A 19148-nucleotide genomic window follows, 5' to 3' on the forward strand; every position below is an offset into this window, starting at 1 on the left:
GACCTGAGACTGGGACGGAGATTTGTCTTCCAACAAGACAATGATCCAAAACATAAAGCAAAATCTACAATGGAATGGTTAAAAAATAAACATATCCAGGTGTTAGAATGGCCAAGTCAAAGTCCAGACCTGAATCCAATCGAGAATCTGTGGAAAGAACTGAAAACTGCTGTTCACAAATGCTCTCCATCCAACCTCACTGAGCTCGAGCTGTTTTGCAAGGAGGAATGGGAAAAAATTTCAGTCTCTCGATGTGCAAAACTGATAGAGACATACCCCAAGCGATTTATAGCTGTAATCGCAGCAAAGGGTGGCGCTACAAAGTATTAACTTAAGGGGGCTGAATAATTTTGCACGCCCAATTTTTCAGTTTTTGATTTGTTAAAAAAGTTTGAAATATGCAATAAATGTTGTTCCAATTCATGATTGTGTCCCACTTGTTGTTGATTCTTCACAAAAAAATACAGTTTTATATCTTTAGGTTTGAAGCCTGAAATGTGGCAAAAAGGTCGCAAAGTTCAAGGGGGCCGAATACTTTCGCAAGGCACTGTATCTCTGTCTCTATCGCTCTCTCTTTCAGTTCTTTCTCTTTCTCTCTCTCTCTCTCTATGTATATATATATATATATATATATATATATATATATATATATATATATATCTGTCTCTATTTCTCTCTCTTTCAGTCTCTCTCTCTCTCTCTCTCTCTCTCGTCTCCTTATTTCTCTTCTCTCTCCTTATCTCTCTTTCTTCTGACTTCTGTCTCCTTATCTCTCTCTCTTCGGTCTCTCTCTCTCTCGTCTCCTTATGTACCTACTGTATCTATTCCGATTTCAGAGCACTCGTCTGAGTGTGCCAGAGCACAGAATTACTGATGAATTTACGAACGCTCAACACCCGTTGAATATGGCCGGTCACCATTGCTCTGGATAACATGAAAACAGTCTAACCAGCTCTTCTAAGGCAAGTAAAATGGTCAGAGTGGAGTGTTCTCTCATTTGTAGCTAGCAAGCTAGCCAACGTTGGCGCGTGTGCTTCATTTCCGTTGTGAGGTCAGAACGCTTGGATCAGCCCTAGTCCTCAGTCATCAACCCTACTCCTCGGTCATCAACCCTACTCCTCAGTCATCAACCCTACTCCTCGGTCATCAACCCTACTCCTCGGTCATCAACCCTACTCCTCGGTCATCAACCCTACTCCTCGGTCATCAACTCTACTCCTCGGTCATCAACCCTACTCCTCGGTCATCAACCCTACTCCTCGGTCATCAGTCATAGTCATAGTGTATCGGTCATAGTGTCCAGTGTGTCATAGTGTCCAGTGTGTCATAGTGTCCTCGGTCATAGTGTCCAGTGTGTCATAGTGTCCAGTGTGCCATGGTGTCCAGTGTGCCATAGTGTCCAGTGTGTCATAGTGTCCAGTGTGCCATAGTGTCCAGTGTGTCATAGTGTCCTCGGCCATAGTGTCCAGTGTGTCATAGTGTCCAGTGTGTCATAGTGTCCAGTGTGCCATAGTGTCCAGTGTGTCATAGTGTCCTCAGCCATAGTGTCCAGTGTGCCATAGTGTCCAGTGTGCCATAGTGTCCAGTGTGTCATAGTGTCCAGTGTGCCATAGTGTCCAGTGTGTCATAGTGTCCAGTGTGCCATAGTGTCCAGTGTGCCATAGTGTCCAGTGTGTCATAGTGTCCAGTGTGCCATAGTGTCCAGTGTGTCATAGTGTCCAGTGTGCCATAGTGTCCTCGGTCATAGTGTCCAGTGTGTCATAGTGTCCATTGTGTCATAGTGTCCTTGTCCATAGTGTCCAGTGTGCCATAGTGTCCTCGGCCATAGTGTCCAGTGTGTCATAGTGTCCAGTGTGCCATAGTGTCCAGTGTGCCATAGTGTCCAGTGTGCCATAGTGTCCAGTGTGTCATAGTGTCCAGTGTGCCATAGTGTCCAGTGTGCCATAGTGTCCAGTGTGTCATAGTGTCCAGTGTGCCATAGTGTCCAGTGTGTCATAGTGTCCAGTGTGCCATAGTGTCCAGTGTGCCATAGTGTCCAGTGTGCCATAGTGTCCAGTGTGTCATAGTGTCCAGTGTGCCATAGTGTCCAGTGTGTCATAGTGTCCAGTGTGCCATAGTGTCCTCGGTCATAGTGTCCAGTGTGTCATAGTGTCCAGTGTGTCATAGTGTCCAGTGTGCCATAGTGTCCAGTGTGTCATAGTGTCCAGTGTGTCATAGTGTCCAGTGTGCCATAGTGTCCAGTGTGTCATAGTGTCCAGTGTGTCATAGTGTCCTCGTCCATAGTGTCCAGTGTGCCATAGTGTCCTCGGCCATAGTGTCCAGTGTGCCATAGTGTCCAGTGTGTCATAGTGTCCAGTGTGTCATAGTGTCCAGTGTGTCATAGTGTCCAGTGTGTCATAGTGTCCTCAGCCATAGTGTCCAGTGTGCCATAGTGTCCAGTGTGCCATAGTGTCCAGTGTGTCATAGTGTCCAGTGTGCCATAGTGTCCAGTGTGTCATAGTGTCCAGTGTGCCATAGTGTCCAGTGTGTCATAGTGTCCAGTATGCCATAGTGTCCAGTGTGTCATAGTGTCCAGTGTGTCATAGTGTCCAGTGTGCCATAGTGTCCAGTGTGTCATAGTGTCCAGTGTGTCATAGTGTCCTTGTCCATAGTGTCCAGTGTGCCATAGTGTCCTCAGCCATAGTGTCCAGTGTGTCATAGTGTACAGTGTGTCATAGTGTCCAGTGTGCCATAGTGTCCAGTGTGCCATAATGTCCAGTGTGCCATAGTGTCCAGTGTGGCATAGTGTCCAGTGTGCCATAGTGTCCAGTGTGTAATAGTGTCCTCGTCCATAGTGTCCAGTGTGTCATTACTTTATTACGCTACAGAGTCAATGTGGAGATTATATACAGGGGGTACCAGTACAGAGTCAATGTGGAGGCTATATACAGGGGGTACCAGTACAGAGTCAATGTGGAGGCTATATACAGGGGGTTCCGGTACAGAGTCAATGTGGAGGATATATACAGGGGGTACCAGTACAGAGTCAATGTGGAGGCTATATACAGGGGGTACCAGTACAGAGTCAATGTGGAGGCTATATACAGGAGGTACCAGTACAGAGTCAATGTGGAGGCTATATACAGGGGGTACCGGTACAGAGTCAATGTGGAGGCTATATACAGGGGGTACCGGTACAGAGTCAATGTGGAGGCTATATACAGGGGGTACCGGTACAGAGTCAATGTGGAGGCTATATACAGGGGGTACCGGTACAGAGTCAATTAGGAGGCTATATACAGGGTATTACGGTACAAAGTCAATGTGGAGGCTATATACAGGGGTACTGGTACCGAGTCAATGTGGAGGTTATATACAGGGGGTACCGGTACAGAGTCAATGTGGAGGCTATATACAGGGGGTACCGGTACAGAGTCAATGTGGAGGCTATATACAGGGGGTACCGGTACAGAGTCAATGTGGAGGATATATACAGGGGGTACCGGTACAGAGTCCATGTGGAGGCTATTAACAGGTTTAACGATGTGTGCTGGGAGTCAGGGAGCAAGTTCAGGGAGTGAGTTTAACATAATCACAAACAAGAAACACGAACAACGCACAGGAACAGAAACAATGACGCCTGGGGAAGGAACCGAAGAGGTGATGGAGTCCAGGTGAGTATCATTATGAGCGTAACGATGGTGACAGGTGTGTGGCCTAACGAGCATCCTGGTGACCTAGAGGCTGGAATGGAGAGCCCACGTGACAACAGGGGGAACCGGTGCAGAGTCAGTGTGGGGGGGAGGCACTGGTTAGTCAAGGTAATTGAGGTAATATGTACATGTAGGTAGAGGTAAAGTGACTATGCATAGATAATAAACAGAGAGCAGCAGCAATGTAAAAATGGAGGGTGGGGACAATGTAAATAGTCTGGGTAGCCATTTGATTAACTGTTCACCAGTATGATGGCTTGGGGGTAGAAGCTGTTCAGCAGTCTAACGGCTTGTGGGTACAAGCTGTTCAGCAGTATGATGGCTTGGGGGTAGAAGCTGTTCAGCAGTCTGATGGCTTGGGGGTAGAAGCTGTTCAGCAGCCTGATGGCTTGGGGGTAGAAGCTGTTCACCAGTATGATGGCTTGGGGGTAGAAGCTGTTCAGCAGTCTAATGGCTTGGGGGTAGAAGCTGTTCAGCAGTCTAATGGCTTGGGGGTAGAAGCTGTTCAGCAGTCTAATGGCTTGGGGGTAGAAGCTGTTCAGCAGTCTGATGACTTGGGGGTAGAAGCTGTTCAGCAGTCTGATGGCTTGGGGGTAGAAGCTGTTCAGCAGTCTGATGGCTTGGGGGTAGAAGCTGTTCAGCAGTCTGATGGCTTGGGGGTAGAAGCTGTTCAGCAGTCTAATGGCTTGGGGGTAGAAGCTGTTCAGCAGTCTGATGGCTTGGGGGTAGAAGCTGTTCAGCAGTCTGATGGCTTGGGGTAGAAGCTGTTCAGCAGTCTGATGACTTGGGGGTAGAAGCTGTTCAGCAGTCTGATGACTTGGGGGTAGAAGCTGTTCAGCAGTCTGATGGCTTGGGGGTAGAAGCTGTTCAGCAGTCTGATGGCTTGGGGGTAGAAGCTGTTCAGCAGTCTGATGGCTTGGGGGTAGAAGCTGTTCAGCAGTCTGATGGCTTGGGGGTAGAAGCTGTTCAGCAGTCTGATGACTTGGGGGTGGAAGCTGTTCAGCAGTCTGATGGCTTGGGGGTAGAAGCTGTTCAGCAGTCTGATGGCTTGGGGATAGAAGCTGTTCAGCAGTCTGATGACTTGGGGATAGAAGCTGTTGAGCAGTCTAATGGACCTAGACTTGACGCTCCGGTACCACTTGCCGTGTGATAGCAGAGTTAACAGTCTATGACTGGAGTGGCTGGAGGCAATTTGTTGGGCCTTCCTTTGACACCGCCTGGTATAGAGGTCCTAGATGGCAGGAAGCTTGGCCCCACTGATGTACTGGGCTGTACACATTACCCTCTGTAGTGCCTTGCGGTCGGAGGCCGAGCAGTTGCCGTACCAGGCGGTGATCAAACAAAGTCGTATGATGTCTCGCTAGTAATTTGTTATGCTAACTAGCTAGCAAGAGGTTGCATAGCAACAGCATCACCTTCTGGTAGGAAGGCGAAGCTTTAGTACACTCAGCTGAAAGGATACCATTCGTTTACAGTATACTAAAATAAACTAATATTATATAGAATGTAGCATATACTCATTAAGTATCTGGTATACAGTATGTTAGTATGGGTATTTGAACACAGCTACACACACACACATTCTTGTACAACTAACTTTGTCACACACACACACACACACACACACACACACACACACACACACACACTCACATTACGTGAGAAAAAACACAGAAACCTTTCAAGAACAAAGACTCCAAATGAAATCTCTCCAGCTAGAGACCCATCGAGAAAGCCATCTAGAGACCAATCGAGAGACCCATCGAGAGACCCATCGAGAGACCCATCTAGAGACCCATCGAGAGACCCATCGAGAGACCCATCTAGAGACCCATCGAGAGAGCCAGCTAGAGAGCTAACTAGAGTCCCAGTTAGAGACCCAACTAAAGAGCCATCTAGAGACCCATCTAGAGACCCAGCGATCACTGTGACATTGAGGTGGTATCTGACTGATTGTCCAGATGTCTGCTAGATGAGTGACTGATTGTCCTGACTGATTGTCCAGATGTCTGCTAGATGGAGTGACTGATTGTCCAGATGTCTGCTAGATGGAGTGACTGATTGTCCAGATGTCTGCTAGATGGAGTGACTGATTGTCCAGATGTCTGCTAGATGAGTGACTGATTGTCCTGACTGATTGTCCAGATGTCTGCTAGATGGAGTGACTGATTGTCCAGATGTCTGCTAGATGAGTGACTGATTGTCCTGACTGATTGTCCAGATGTCTGCTAGATGAGTGACTGATTGTCCAGATGTCTGCTAGAGGGAGTGACTGATTGTCCAGATGTCTGCTAGATGAGTGACTGATTGCCCAGATGTCTGCTAGATGAGTGACTGATTGCCCAGATGTCTGCTAGATGAGTGACTGATTGCCCAGATGTCTGCTAGATGAGTGACTGATTGTCCAGATGTCTGCTAGATGGAGTGACTGATTGTCCAGATGTCTGCTAGATGAGTGACTGATTGTCCAGATGTTTGCTAGATGAGTGACTGATTGTCCAGATGTTTGCTAGATCAGTGACTAATTATCCAGATGTTTGCTAGATCAGTGACTGATGGTCCAGATTGCTGCTAGATCAGTGACTGATCATCCAGATGTCTCTATTGTATGTATTCTCTGAAAGGCATCAATGGTGGAAAACAATCTTTAATCTTTCTCATATCGGTCACACTTATTACGTAAGTGTACCTCTAAGTATTACCTATTCATCTGTTGTTACAGTGGGGTAATCTGGTCATTTAGATTTCATCATCCGAATTCCCCCCAGCTGTTTGTTCCTGTGCTGTGGATGGAATCAAGGAGCTTCTTCCTCAGAGAAACATACTGCCCCCTACTGTCCACCAGCAGGTAGAGCCATGGAATAAAGAACCAGGATGGAGAGTGCATCCATCGCACTGACGGACAATGCCCTGATTCTTTGCCAGCAGCTGGATACGGAATCTGTGTTTCAGCGAGATGAGAGACAATAGATCCCAGTTCTGTTCCAAGTGGTACGCTATGTCCTATATAGGGCTCTGATCAAAGTAGTGCACTAGGTATGCAACTGGAATCTACACAGTTGGAGTGTGCTTGATCCTGGAGGCCTGACAGAGACAGTCAGTCAGTCAGTCAGTCGCTCAGCGCCTGGTATTGACTGGTCACTGTTATCCCTCTCTCTCAGGGCACAAAGAGCCAGTCAGTCAGTCAGTCAGTCAGTCAGTAGCTCAGCGCCTGGTATTGACTGGTCACTGTTCTCCCTCTCTCTCAGGACACAAAGAGCCAGTCAGTCAGTCAGTCAGTCAGTCAGTCAGTAGCTCAGCGCCTGGTATTGACTGGTCACTGTTCTCCCTCTCTCTCAGGGCACAAAGAGCCAGTCAGTCAGCCAGTCAGTCAGTCAGTCAGTCAGTAGCTCAGCGCCTGGTATTGATTGGTCACTCTTCTCCCTCTCTCTCAGGGCACAAAGAGCCAGTCAGTCAGTCAGTCAGTCAGTCAGTAGCTCAGTGCCTGGTATTGACTGGTCACTGTTATCCCTCTCTCTCAGGGCACAAAGAGCCAGTCAGTCAGTCAGTCAGTCAGTCAGTAGCTCAGTGCCTGGTATTGACTGGTCACTGTTCTCCCTCTCTCTCAGGGCACAAAGAGCCAGTCAGTCAGTCAGTCAGTAGCTCAGCGCCTGGTATTGACTGGTCACTGTTCTCCCTCTCTCTCAGGGCACAAAGAGTCAGCCAGTCAGCCAGTCAGTCAGTCAGTCAGCCAGTCAGTCAGTAGCTCAGTGCCTGGTATTGACTGGTCACTGTTCTCCCTCTCTCTCAGGGCACAAAGAGCCAGTCAGTCAGTCAGTCAGTCAGTCAGTCAGTCAGTAGCTCAGTGCCTGGTATTGACTGGTCACTGTTCTCCCTCTCTCTCAGGGCACAAAGAGCCAGCCAGTCAGTCAGTCAGTCAGTAGCTCAGTGCCTGGTATTGACTGGTCACTGTTCTCCCTCTCTCTCAGGGCACAAAGAGCCAGCCAGTCAGTCAGTCAGTCAGTAGCTCAGTGCCTGGTATTGACTGGTCACTGTTCTCCCTCTCTCTCAGGGCACAAAGAGCCAGTCAGTCAGTCAGTCAGTCAGTCAGTAGCTCAGTGCCTGGTATTGACTGGTCACTGTTCTCCCTCTCTCTCAGGGCACAAGGAGAGAGTCAGTCAGTCAGTCAGTCAGTCAGTCAGTCAGCCAGTCAGTCAGTAGCTCAGCGCCTGGTATTGATTGGTCACTCTTCTCTCTCTCTCTCAGGGCATAAGGTTCTGATACAGAGAGCACCAATCAATGATACTCATTAGGTGTGGAGGCAAAGCACAACAATAGATTTCTTACATAGTCCAATTATTATTATTTTTGAATTAATTAGCCCGCTCTAGAGCTTAAACAATTTAAGCAATTAACACGAAAACCAACTTCCAAATGTCCAGACTGCCCCAACTCAGATTGTTTGAGAAAACATTTTTGATAGGATTTATACATTTTGAGCTAAAATATGATTTAAATGAGAAAAAAGGGTCATCGACTTGAATGGTAATTTCACCATCCAACCCAACAGATGAGATGTTCAGACTGGCCCTTTAGACTGGCCCTTTAGACTGGCCCCTTAGATTGGCCCCCGGACTGGCCCTTTAGACTGGCCCCTTAGATTGGCCCCCGGACTGGCCCTTTAGACTGGCCCTTTAGACTGGCCCCTTAGATTGGCCCCCGGACTGGCCCTTTAGACTGGCCCCTTAGATTGGCCCCCGGACTGGCCCTTTAGACTGGCCCCTTAGATTGGCCCCCGGACTGGCCCTTTAGACTGGCCCTTTAGACTGGCCCCTTAGATTGGCCCCCGGACTGGCCCTTTAGACTGGCCCCTTAGATTGGCCCCCGGACTGGCCCTTTAGACTGGCCCCTTAGATTGGCCCCCAGACTGGCCCAAACTTAGATTGATGTTCAAAGCATTTTTAAAACTATGTATACTTTATGAATTGCATAAATTATCATGGGTTAAAATAAGAACTATAGGAATGAAGTGGAATCTTTTCAAAAATGTTCCTGCTCCAATGACAATATTGAGTTACAAATTCTTTCAACTCTTTATCAACTATAACTACCTACATTTGCATAAATTAGCATACAACTCACCAACAGTAACTCTTGAACTGTTCCAAGCTAGAGACACCAAACCATCTAAGCCATAGAGACACCAAACCAACTAAGCTATATAGACACCAAACCAACTAAGCAATATAGACACCAAACCAACTAAGCTATATAGACACCAAACCAACTAAGCTATATAGACACCAAACCAACTAAGCTATATAGACACCAAACCAACTAAGCTATATAGACACCAAATAAACTAAGCTATATATACACACCAAACCAACTAAGCTATATACATTTCACTCATTCACAATTTCTATCTATACACATGGTGGTGACTCCTAGGACTATATAATTCTACTAACTCCTAGGACTCATATAATTCTACTAACTCCTAGGACTCATATAATTCTACTAACTCCTAGGACTCCTAAAACTAATTCTACTAACTCCTAGGACTCCTAAAACTAATTCTACTAACTCCTAAAACTAATTCTACTAACTCCTAAAACTAATTCTACTAACTCCTAGTACTCCTAAAACTAATTCTACTAACTCCTAGGACTCCTAAAACTAATTCTACTAACTCCTAGGACTCCTAAAACTAATTCTACTAACTCCTAAAACTAATTCTACTAACTCCTAAAACTAATTCTACTAACTCCTAGGACTCCTAAAACCAATTCTACTAACTCCTAAAACTAATTCTACTAACTCCTAAAACTAATTCTACTAACTCCTAGGACTCCTAAAACTAATTCTACTAACTCCTAGGACTCCTAAAACTAATTCTACTAACTCCTAAAACTAATTCTACTAACTCTTAGGACTCCAAAAACTAATTCTACCAACTCCTAGGACTCCTAAAACTAATTCTACTAACTCCTAAAACTAATTATACTAACTCCTAGGACTCCTAAAACTAATTCTACTAACTCCTAAAACTAATTCTACTAACTCCTAGGACTCCTAAAACTAATTATACTAACTCCTAGGACTCCTAAAACGAATTCTACTAACTCCTAAAACTAATTCTACTAACTCCTAAAACTAATTCTACTAACTCCTAGGACTCCTAAAACTAATTATACTAACTCCTAGGACTCCTAAAACGAATTCTACTAACTCCTAAAACTAATTCTACTAACTCCTAGGACTACTTAAACTAATTCTACCAACTCCTAGGACTCCTAAAACTAATTCTACTAACTCCTAAAACTAATTCTACTAACTCCTAGGACTACTTAAACTAATTATACTAACTCCTAGGACTCCTAAAACTAATTCTACTAACTCCTAGGACTCCTAAAACTAATTCTACTAACTCCTAAAACTAATTCTACTAACTCCTAGGACTACTTAAACTAATTCTACTAACTCCTAAAACTAATTCTACTAACTCCTAAAACTAATTCTAATAACTCCTAGGACTCCTAAAACTAACTCCCCTAACTCATTCCCTTTCTAACTATATATAACACAGTATGTTATATCCTTCTGGAGACCTAAAATTGATTTCCATTCAAAATCCAATTTTTCTATCCCTAAACCTAACCCCTAATCTTAAAATAGCCTTTGTCCTCGTTTTACTATCCCTGTGAGGACTTTGAGGACTTACAGTACCCACGCAGATAGTACCACACACACACACACACACACACACACACACACACACACACACACACACACACACACACACACACACACACACACACACACACACACACACACACACTCTTCTGAGGACTGGGCCTTGCCAGAGCAGTGACCTGCTTCTAACTCTCCCAGGCAAGACATCAGACAGTACACTATTTCACCTTGAAGGGTATTTCACCTTGAAGGGTATTTCACCTTGAAGGGTATTTCAGCTTGAAGGGTATTTCACCTTGAAGGGTATTTCACCTTGAAGGGTATTTCACCTTGAAGGGTATTTCACCTTGAAGGGTATTTCACCTTGAAGGGTATTTCACTTTGAAGGGTATTTCACCTTGAAGGGTATTTCAGCTTGAAGGGTATTTCACCTTGAAGGGTATTTCACCTTGAAGGGTATTTCAGCTTTAAGTTGTTAAACATATTTCTATGTGGTGTTTTCTTTCTGAAATAACTGTTCTGTTGTTTAAGGGCTTGGCATGCTGTCCTGGCTAATCCAATGGTAAACTATCTGTTCTGTTGTTTAAGGGCTTGGCATGCTGTCCTGGCTAATCCAATGGTAAACTATCTATTCTGTTGTTGCAACAGCAATTTTATACTTAACACGAGCGTGCACACACAAAAATACCCAAACAGGACAGACACAGGACAGATACAGGACACACACAGGACACACACCCACACACATTAAAACAGATGTGGTCTCTCCAGGACAGACACATTAAAACAGATGTGGTGTCTCACACATTAAAACAGATGTGGTGTCTCACACATTAAAACAGATGTGGTCTCTCCAGGACAGACACATTAAAACAGATGTGGTCTCTCACACATTAAAACAGATGTGGTCTCTCCAGGACTCACACATTAAAACAGATGTGGTCTCTCACATTAAAACAGATGTGGTCTCTCACACATTAAAACAGATGTGGTCTCTCCAGGACAGACACATTAAAACAGATGTGGTGTCTCACACATTAAAACAGATGTGGTGTCTCACACATTAAAACAGATGTGGTCTCTCCAGGACAGACACATTAAAACAGATGTGGTCTCTCACACATTAAAACAGATGTGGTCTCTCCAGGACTCACACATTAAAACAGATGTGGTCTCTCACACATTAAAACAGATGTGGTCTCTCCAGGACTCACACATTAAAACAGATGTGGTCTCTCACACATTAAAACAGATGTGGTCTCTCCAGGACAGACACATTAAAACAGATGTGGTCTCTCACACATTAAAACAGATGTGGTCTCTCCAGGACAGACACATTAAAACAGATGTGGTCTCTCCAGGACACACACATTAAAACAGATGTGGTCTCTCACACATTAAAACAGATGTGGTCTCTCACAAATTAAAACAGATGTGGTCTCTCACACATTAAAACAGATGTGGTCTCTCACATATTAAAACAGATGTGGTCTCTCCAGGACACACACATTAAAACAGATGTGGTCTCTCACATATTAAAACAGATGTGGTCTCTCCAGGACACACACATTAAAACAGATGTGGTCTCTCACACATTAAAACAGATGTGGTCTCTCCAGGACACACATTAAAACAGATGTGGTCTCTCACATATTAAAACAGATGTGGTCTCTCACACATTAAAACAGATGTGGTCTCTCACACATTAAAACAGATGTGGTCTCTCCAGGACACACACATTAAAACAGATGTGGTCTCTCACACATTAAAACAGATGTGGTCTCTCACACATTAAAACAGATGTGGTCTCTCACACATTAAAACAGATGTGGTCTCTCACATTAAAACAGATGTGGTCTCTCACACATTAAAACAGATGTGGTCTCTCCAGGACAGACACATTAAAACAGATGTGGTCTCTCACACATTAAAACAGATGTGGTCTCTCACACATTAAAACAGATGTGGTCTCTCCAGGACACACACATTAAAACAGATGTGGTCTCTCACATTAAAACAGATGTGGTCTCTCACACATTAAAACAGATGTGGTCTCTCCAGGACAGACACATTAAAACAGATGTGGTCTCTCACACATTAAAACAGATGTGGTCTCTCCAGGACAGACACATTAAAACAGATGTGTTCTCTCACACATTAAAACAGATGTGGTCTCTCACACATTAAAACAGATGTGGTCTCTCACATATTAAAACAGATGTGGTCTCTCACACATTAAAACAGATGTGGTCTCTCCAGGACACACACATTAAAACAGATGTGGTCTCTCACATATTAAAACAGATGTGGTCTCTCCAGGACAGACACATTAAAACAGATGTGGTCTCTCACACATTAAAACAGATGTGGTCTCTCCAGGACACACACATTAAAACAGATGTGGTCTCTCACATATTAAAACAGATGTGGTCTCTCCAGGACACACACATTAAAACAGATGTGGTCTCTCACACATTAAAACAGATGTGGTCTCTCACACATTAAAACAGATGTGGTCTCTCCAGGACACACACATTAAAACAGATGTGGTCTCTCACACATTAAAACAGATGTGGTCTCTCACACATTAAAACAGATGTGGTCTCTCCAGGACACACACATTAAAACAGATATGGTCTCTCACATATTAAAACAGATGTGGTCTCTCCAGGACAGACACATTAAAACAGATGTGGTCTCTCACATATTAAAACAGATGTGGTCTCTCACACATTAAAACAGATGTGGTCTCTCACACATTAAAACAGATGTAGTCTCTCCAGGACACACACATTAAAACAGATGTGGTCTCTCCAGGACACACACATTAAAACAGATGTGGTCTCTCACACATTAAAACAGATGTGGTCTCTCACACATTAAAACAGATGTGGTCTCTCACACATTAAAACAGATGTGGTCTCTCACATTAAAACAGATGTGGTCTCTCACACATTAAAACAGATGTGGTCTCTCACATTAAAACAGATGTGGTCTCTCACACATTAAAACAGATGTGGTCTCTCCAGGACAGACACATTAAAACAGATGTGTTCTCTCACACATTAAAACAGATGTGGTCTCTCCAGGACACACATTAAAACAGATGTGGTCTCTCACACATTAAAACAGATGTGGTCTCTCACATATTAAAACAGATGTGGTCTCTCACACATTAAAACAGATGTGGTCTCTCCAGGACACACACATTAAAACAGATGTGGTCTCTCACATATTAAAACAGATGTGGTCTCTCCAGGACAGACACATTAAAACAGATGTGGTCTCTCACACATTAAAACAGATGTGGTCTCTCCAGGACACACACATTAAAACAGATGTGGTCTCTCACATATTAAAACAGATGTGGTCTCTCCAGGACACACACATTAAAACAGATGTGGTCTCTCACACATTAAAACAGATGTGGTCTCTCACACATTAAAACAGATGTGGTCTCTCCAGGACACACACATTAAAACAGATGTGGTCTCTCACACATTAAAACAGATGTGGTCTCTCACACATTAAAACAGATGTGGTCTCTCCAGGACACACACATTAAAACAGATATGGTCTCTCACATATTAAAACAGATGTGGTCTCTCCAGGACAGACACATTAAAACAGATGTGGTCTCTCACACATTAAAACATATGTGGTCTCTCACACATTAAAACATATGTGGTCTCTCACACATTAAAACAGATGTGGTCTCTCCAGGACACACACATTAAAACAGATGTGGTCTCTCACATATTAAAACAGATGTGGTCTCTCCAGGACACACACATTAAAACAGATGTGGTCTCTCACACATTAAAACAGATGTGGTCTCTCACACATTAAAACAGATGTGGTCTCTCACACATTAAAACAGATGTGGTCTCTCACACATGAAAACAGATGTGGTCTCTCACACATCTCCAATGCCAGCCGTGTTTTGCTGTCTTATTTTGGACACTCACTAACTGGTTTTCAAAAACAAACGAGACAAACCACAGCACTGCTACTGTATGTGAAGCTGACCATTAAAGGAAACTGCTGCTTGACTGGACCTACAATGGCCTTGTAAGTGTCATTTGATAGATGTAGGACAGTGAGTGAAGGGTCAAATTAAAAGTGTCCCCCCCGATTCTAAGAGCCATTAAATATGACTCATACTCTGACAGGCTTTCGCTCCAACAGGACATCCTCTCTGTTCCTCTGTCAAGGCCGTCTCTCTCCTAAGTGCACTTTCCCTCCTAACCCGACGAGCACTTTGGAATTGATTGAAACAAAATGTCACAATTATGCGATGTAACTCCGAGCCGTCCTTCCATGCACGGCCTTAAATATTCATCAATTAGTGGCCTCTTTCCCCCCCTAAATGATTTTTCATTCAGTTTGCAGAGATGTATGGTTCCCCTGCTGTTAACCAGTCTAAAGGCATTAGTTTCTGGCTTTGCAATTAAACCTTATGCATAATTCATGAGCCAGACCCAACTCTGTCTGTCTGTCCTTAGACAGAGGCTAAGTCCTAAATAGCACTCTATTCCCTATGTAGTGCACTACTTTTGACCAGGTTCCATGGGGCTTTTGGTGAAAAGTGGTGTACTTTATAGGGAATAGGATTCCATTTGGGACGCATCCTGCAGACTGCTACAATGCGCTGAGCTCTCTCTCTCTCTACTCTGGAGGCAGAGATGGGAAAAGAATTCAGTCTCTCTCTCAGGTTGGAAGAGAACAGATGCCCGTCGGCCTCAGAGAAAGAGAATAGAGGAGGTGGCCATGAAAATGAGCTTTCTGTGAGATAGATCAACGTATACTGAGGATGACAGATAGAAATACCACTGAGGAAATTCATGTGTAGAAATGTATACAACCTTAGCTCATGTATAGAGTATTAAAAATACGTTGAGGAACGTGTTTTAACTGAATGAGTAACGCAATAGCCAAGAAGTCTGTTTTTATAATATGGCAATAACATGTATATATCTGAAAATACAAAACAATATATCATCCTCTGAAAATACACAACAATATACCATCCTCTGAAAATACACAACAATATACCATCCTCTGAAAATACACAACAATATACCATCCTCTGAAAATACACAACAATATACCATCCTCTGAAAATACAAAACAATATATCATCCTCTGAAAATACACAACAATATACCATCCTCTGAATATACACAACAATATACCATCCTCTGAAAATACACAACAATATACCATCCTCTGAAAATACAAAACAATATACCATCCTCTGAAAATACAAAACAATATACCATCCTCTGAAAATACACAACAATATACCATCCTCTGAATATACAAAACAATATACCATCCTCTGAAAATACAAAACAATATATCATCCTCTGAAAATACATTTACATTTACATTTAAGTCATTTAACAGACGCTCTTATCCAGAGCGACTTACAAATTGGTGAATTCACCTTCTGACATCCAGTGGAACAGCCACTTTACAAATACAAAACAATATACCATCCTCTGAAAATACACAACAATATACCATCCTCTGAATATACAATAGAATACAAGGGGTTACTATACTTATATTGTTTTAAGTGTGTTCATGTACATTTTCCAGAGTGAACAACGGCAAACTCTATATTCACTGTCCCACCTCGCTCTCTGTCCCACCTCGCTCTCTGTCCCACCTCGCTCTCTGTCCCACCTCGCTCTCTGTCCCAACCTAGCTCTCTGGCCAACCTAACTCTCTGTCCAACCTAACTCTGTCCCACCTCACTCTCTGTCCCACCTCGCTCTCTGTCCCACCTCGCTCTCTATCCCACCTCGCTCTCTGTCCCACCTCGCTCTCTGTCCCACCTCGCTCTCTATCCCACCTCGCTCTCTGTCCCACCTCGCTCTCTGTCCCACCTCGCTCTCTGTCCCACCTCGCTCTCTGTCCCACCTCGCTCTCTGTCCCACCTCGCTCTCTATCCCACCTCGCTCTCTGTCCCACCTCGCTCTCTGTCCCACCTCGCTCTCTTTCCCACCTCGCTCTCTGTCCCACCTCGCTCTCTGTCCCACCTCGCTCTCTGTCCCACCTCGCTCTCTGTCCCACCTCGCTCTCTGTCCAACCTAACTCTCTGTCCAACCTAACTCTCTGTCCAACCTAACTCTCTGTCCAACCTAACTCTGTCCCACCTCGCTCTCTGTCCCACCTAGCTCTCTGGCCAACCTAGCTCTCTGGCCAACCTAGCTCTCTGTCCAACCTAACTCTCTGTCCCACCTAGCTCTCTGGCCAACCTAGCTCTCTGGCCAACCTAACTCTCTGTCCCACCTAGCTCTCTGGCCAACCTAACTCTGTCCCACCTCGCTCTCTGTCCCACCTAGCTCTCTGGCCAACCTAGCTCTCTGGCCAACCTAGCTCTCTGTCCAACCTAACTCTCTGTCCCACCTAGCTCTCTGGCCCACCTAGCTCTCTGTCCAACCTAACTCTCTGTCCAACCTAACTCTGTCCCACCTAACTCTCTGTCCAACCTAACTCTGTCCCACCTCGCTCTCTGTCCCACCTAGCTCTCTGGCCAACCTAGCTCTCTGGCCAACCTAACTCTCTGTCCAACCTAACTCTGTCCCACCTCGCTCTCTGTCCCACCTAGCTCTCTGGCCAACCTAGCTCTCTGGCCAACCTAGCTCATTGTTTTGGCCTTATGATATTGTGTCAGGAGTCTGGTCTCTTACTATGGTCCTCTGCTGCCATCTGGTGGACATGCATGTAATAAATATTGGATTGAAAGAACATCTGCACGAACGCAGTCTTCACTATGAGTCATCCATACATCAATTGTCTTAAATCATTTATTTACTAACTAAGTAATTCACAGAAATGCATAAACAAACAGTAGATAGTTACAAGGAAATGATAAGGGAGTTTCCCTAGTGGGATAAACCGGCATCGCGGCTTGGTGCACAAAAGGGAAGTGGGGGTCGACTGAGATAAGACGACACACAGTTGATAATTATAATAATTGAAATGCTAATCCTTTGCACATGAACGCTTACTCATTCGGGAACAATTGCAATCAATATATATATTTAGGCTCATGTGTCGTCGGGGTCTCTGTTGAAAAGTTTGTTTCTGTTGAAGTCTCTCTCATGGTTAGAATGGATAGTTCAGAGTGACATTCATTCATGTCGTTATAGAATAGATGTTTCGGCAAATGTCGGTCTTCGCTTGCAATGATACCGAATTCAATGCAAATGAATTACTTAAAAATCATACAATGTGATTTTCTGGATTTGTGTTTTAGATTCCGTCTCTCACAGTTGAAGTGTACCTATGATAAAAATTACAGACCTCTACATGCTTTGTAAATGGGAAACACTGCCGATTTTACAGGTTATGTCATGTCTTGTTATGTCTGTTCCTGTCCTTTCTCTTCATTCTCTCTCTCTGCTGGTCTTTTTAGGTTACCTTCTCTGTCTCTCATCCTTCAGCTGTTCTACATTTCCCCTAACTAGCTCATTCTCTCTTTCCCCACCTGTTCTCTCTTCCCCCTCTGATTAGGTCTCTATTTCTTTCTCTGTTCCTGCTACTTTCAGTGTCTGATTCTTGTTTGTGTTTTTTGATGCCAGAAGCAAGCTGTCGTCTCGTTTGCTTCCACCTTGTCCTGTCCTGTCGGAGTCTGCCTGGCAGGAGCATCCTGCACTATACTAACGTTCTTTTTGTTCCGCTGACAACGTTGGAAGAGGATTTATGCCATTCCTGTATTTTCATTAAAGAACTCTGTTTTCTGTTAAAACCGCTTTTGGGTCTTCACTCAAGTTCATAACAGGTTATCAAATACTTGTTCTCCCCACTGTGTGTGTGTGTGTGTGTGTGTGTGTGATATATATATATATAGGGGCGGGCTCCCTCTCCTGAAGTCCACGATCAGCTCCTTCGTATTGTCGATATTTAGGGAGCTCATGCGTTGTAAGGACGGCTGTTCCACAGGCAGTTATTGTTCAGCTGAAGGGTTCAAAACATTAAGAACACCTTAGTAATACTGATGTGCACCTCAAGCTAGAGTCACCAAACCAACATTCACACGTTCATCCTGACATCCAATTCTTAAAAACGTGTATCAACTAAAACTATACATTTGCATAAATTCGCATAACTCACCAATAGTAACTCTTGAACTGTTCCAAGCTAGAGACACCAAACCAACTTATGAGTGATGGTATGCTGCTCTGTACCATCACTCATTCATATATCCTTATGTACATATTCTTTATCCCCTTACACTGTGTATAAGACAGTAGATTAGGAATTGTTAGTTAGATTACTTGTTGGTTATTACTGCATTGTCAGAACTAGAAGCACAAGCATTTCGCTACACTCGCATTAACATCTGCTCACCATGTGTATGTGACAAATAAAATTTGATTTGATTTAAATTCAGGCTAAATTCATTTTTTTTTGCATGGGATGCTGGGCCCATGTTCATTCCAATGTTCCCCCACAGTTGTCAAGTTGACAGGATGTCCTTTGGGTGGTGGACCGTTCTTGATACACACAGGAAACTGTTGAGTGTGAAAACCCCAGCAGCGTTGCAGTTCTTGACACAAACCAATGCACCAGGCACCTACTACCGTAACCCCGTTCAAAGGCACATAGATATTCTGTCTTGCTCATTCACCCTCTGAATAGCACACATACACAATCCATGTCTCAATGCTTAAAAACCCTTCTTTAACCTGTCTCCTCCCTTTCATCTACACTGATTGAAGTGGATTTAACAGGTGACATCAATAAATGATCATAGCTTTCACCTTG

The sequence above is a fragment of the Oncorhynchus masou genome, chromosome 12 (genome assembly GCF_036934945.1).
Source record: "Oncorhynchus masou masou isolate Uvic2021 chromosome 12, UVic_Omas_1.1, whole genome shotgun sequence".
Lineage (NCBI taxonomy): Eukaryota > Metazoa > Chordata > Actinopteri > Salmoniformes > Salmonidae > Oncorhynchus > Oncorhynchus masou.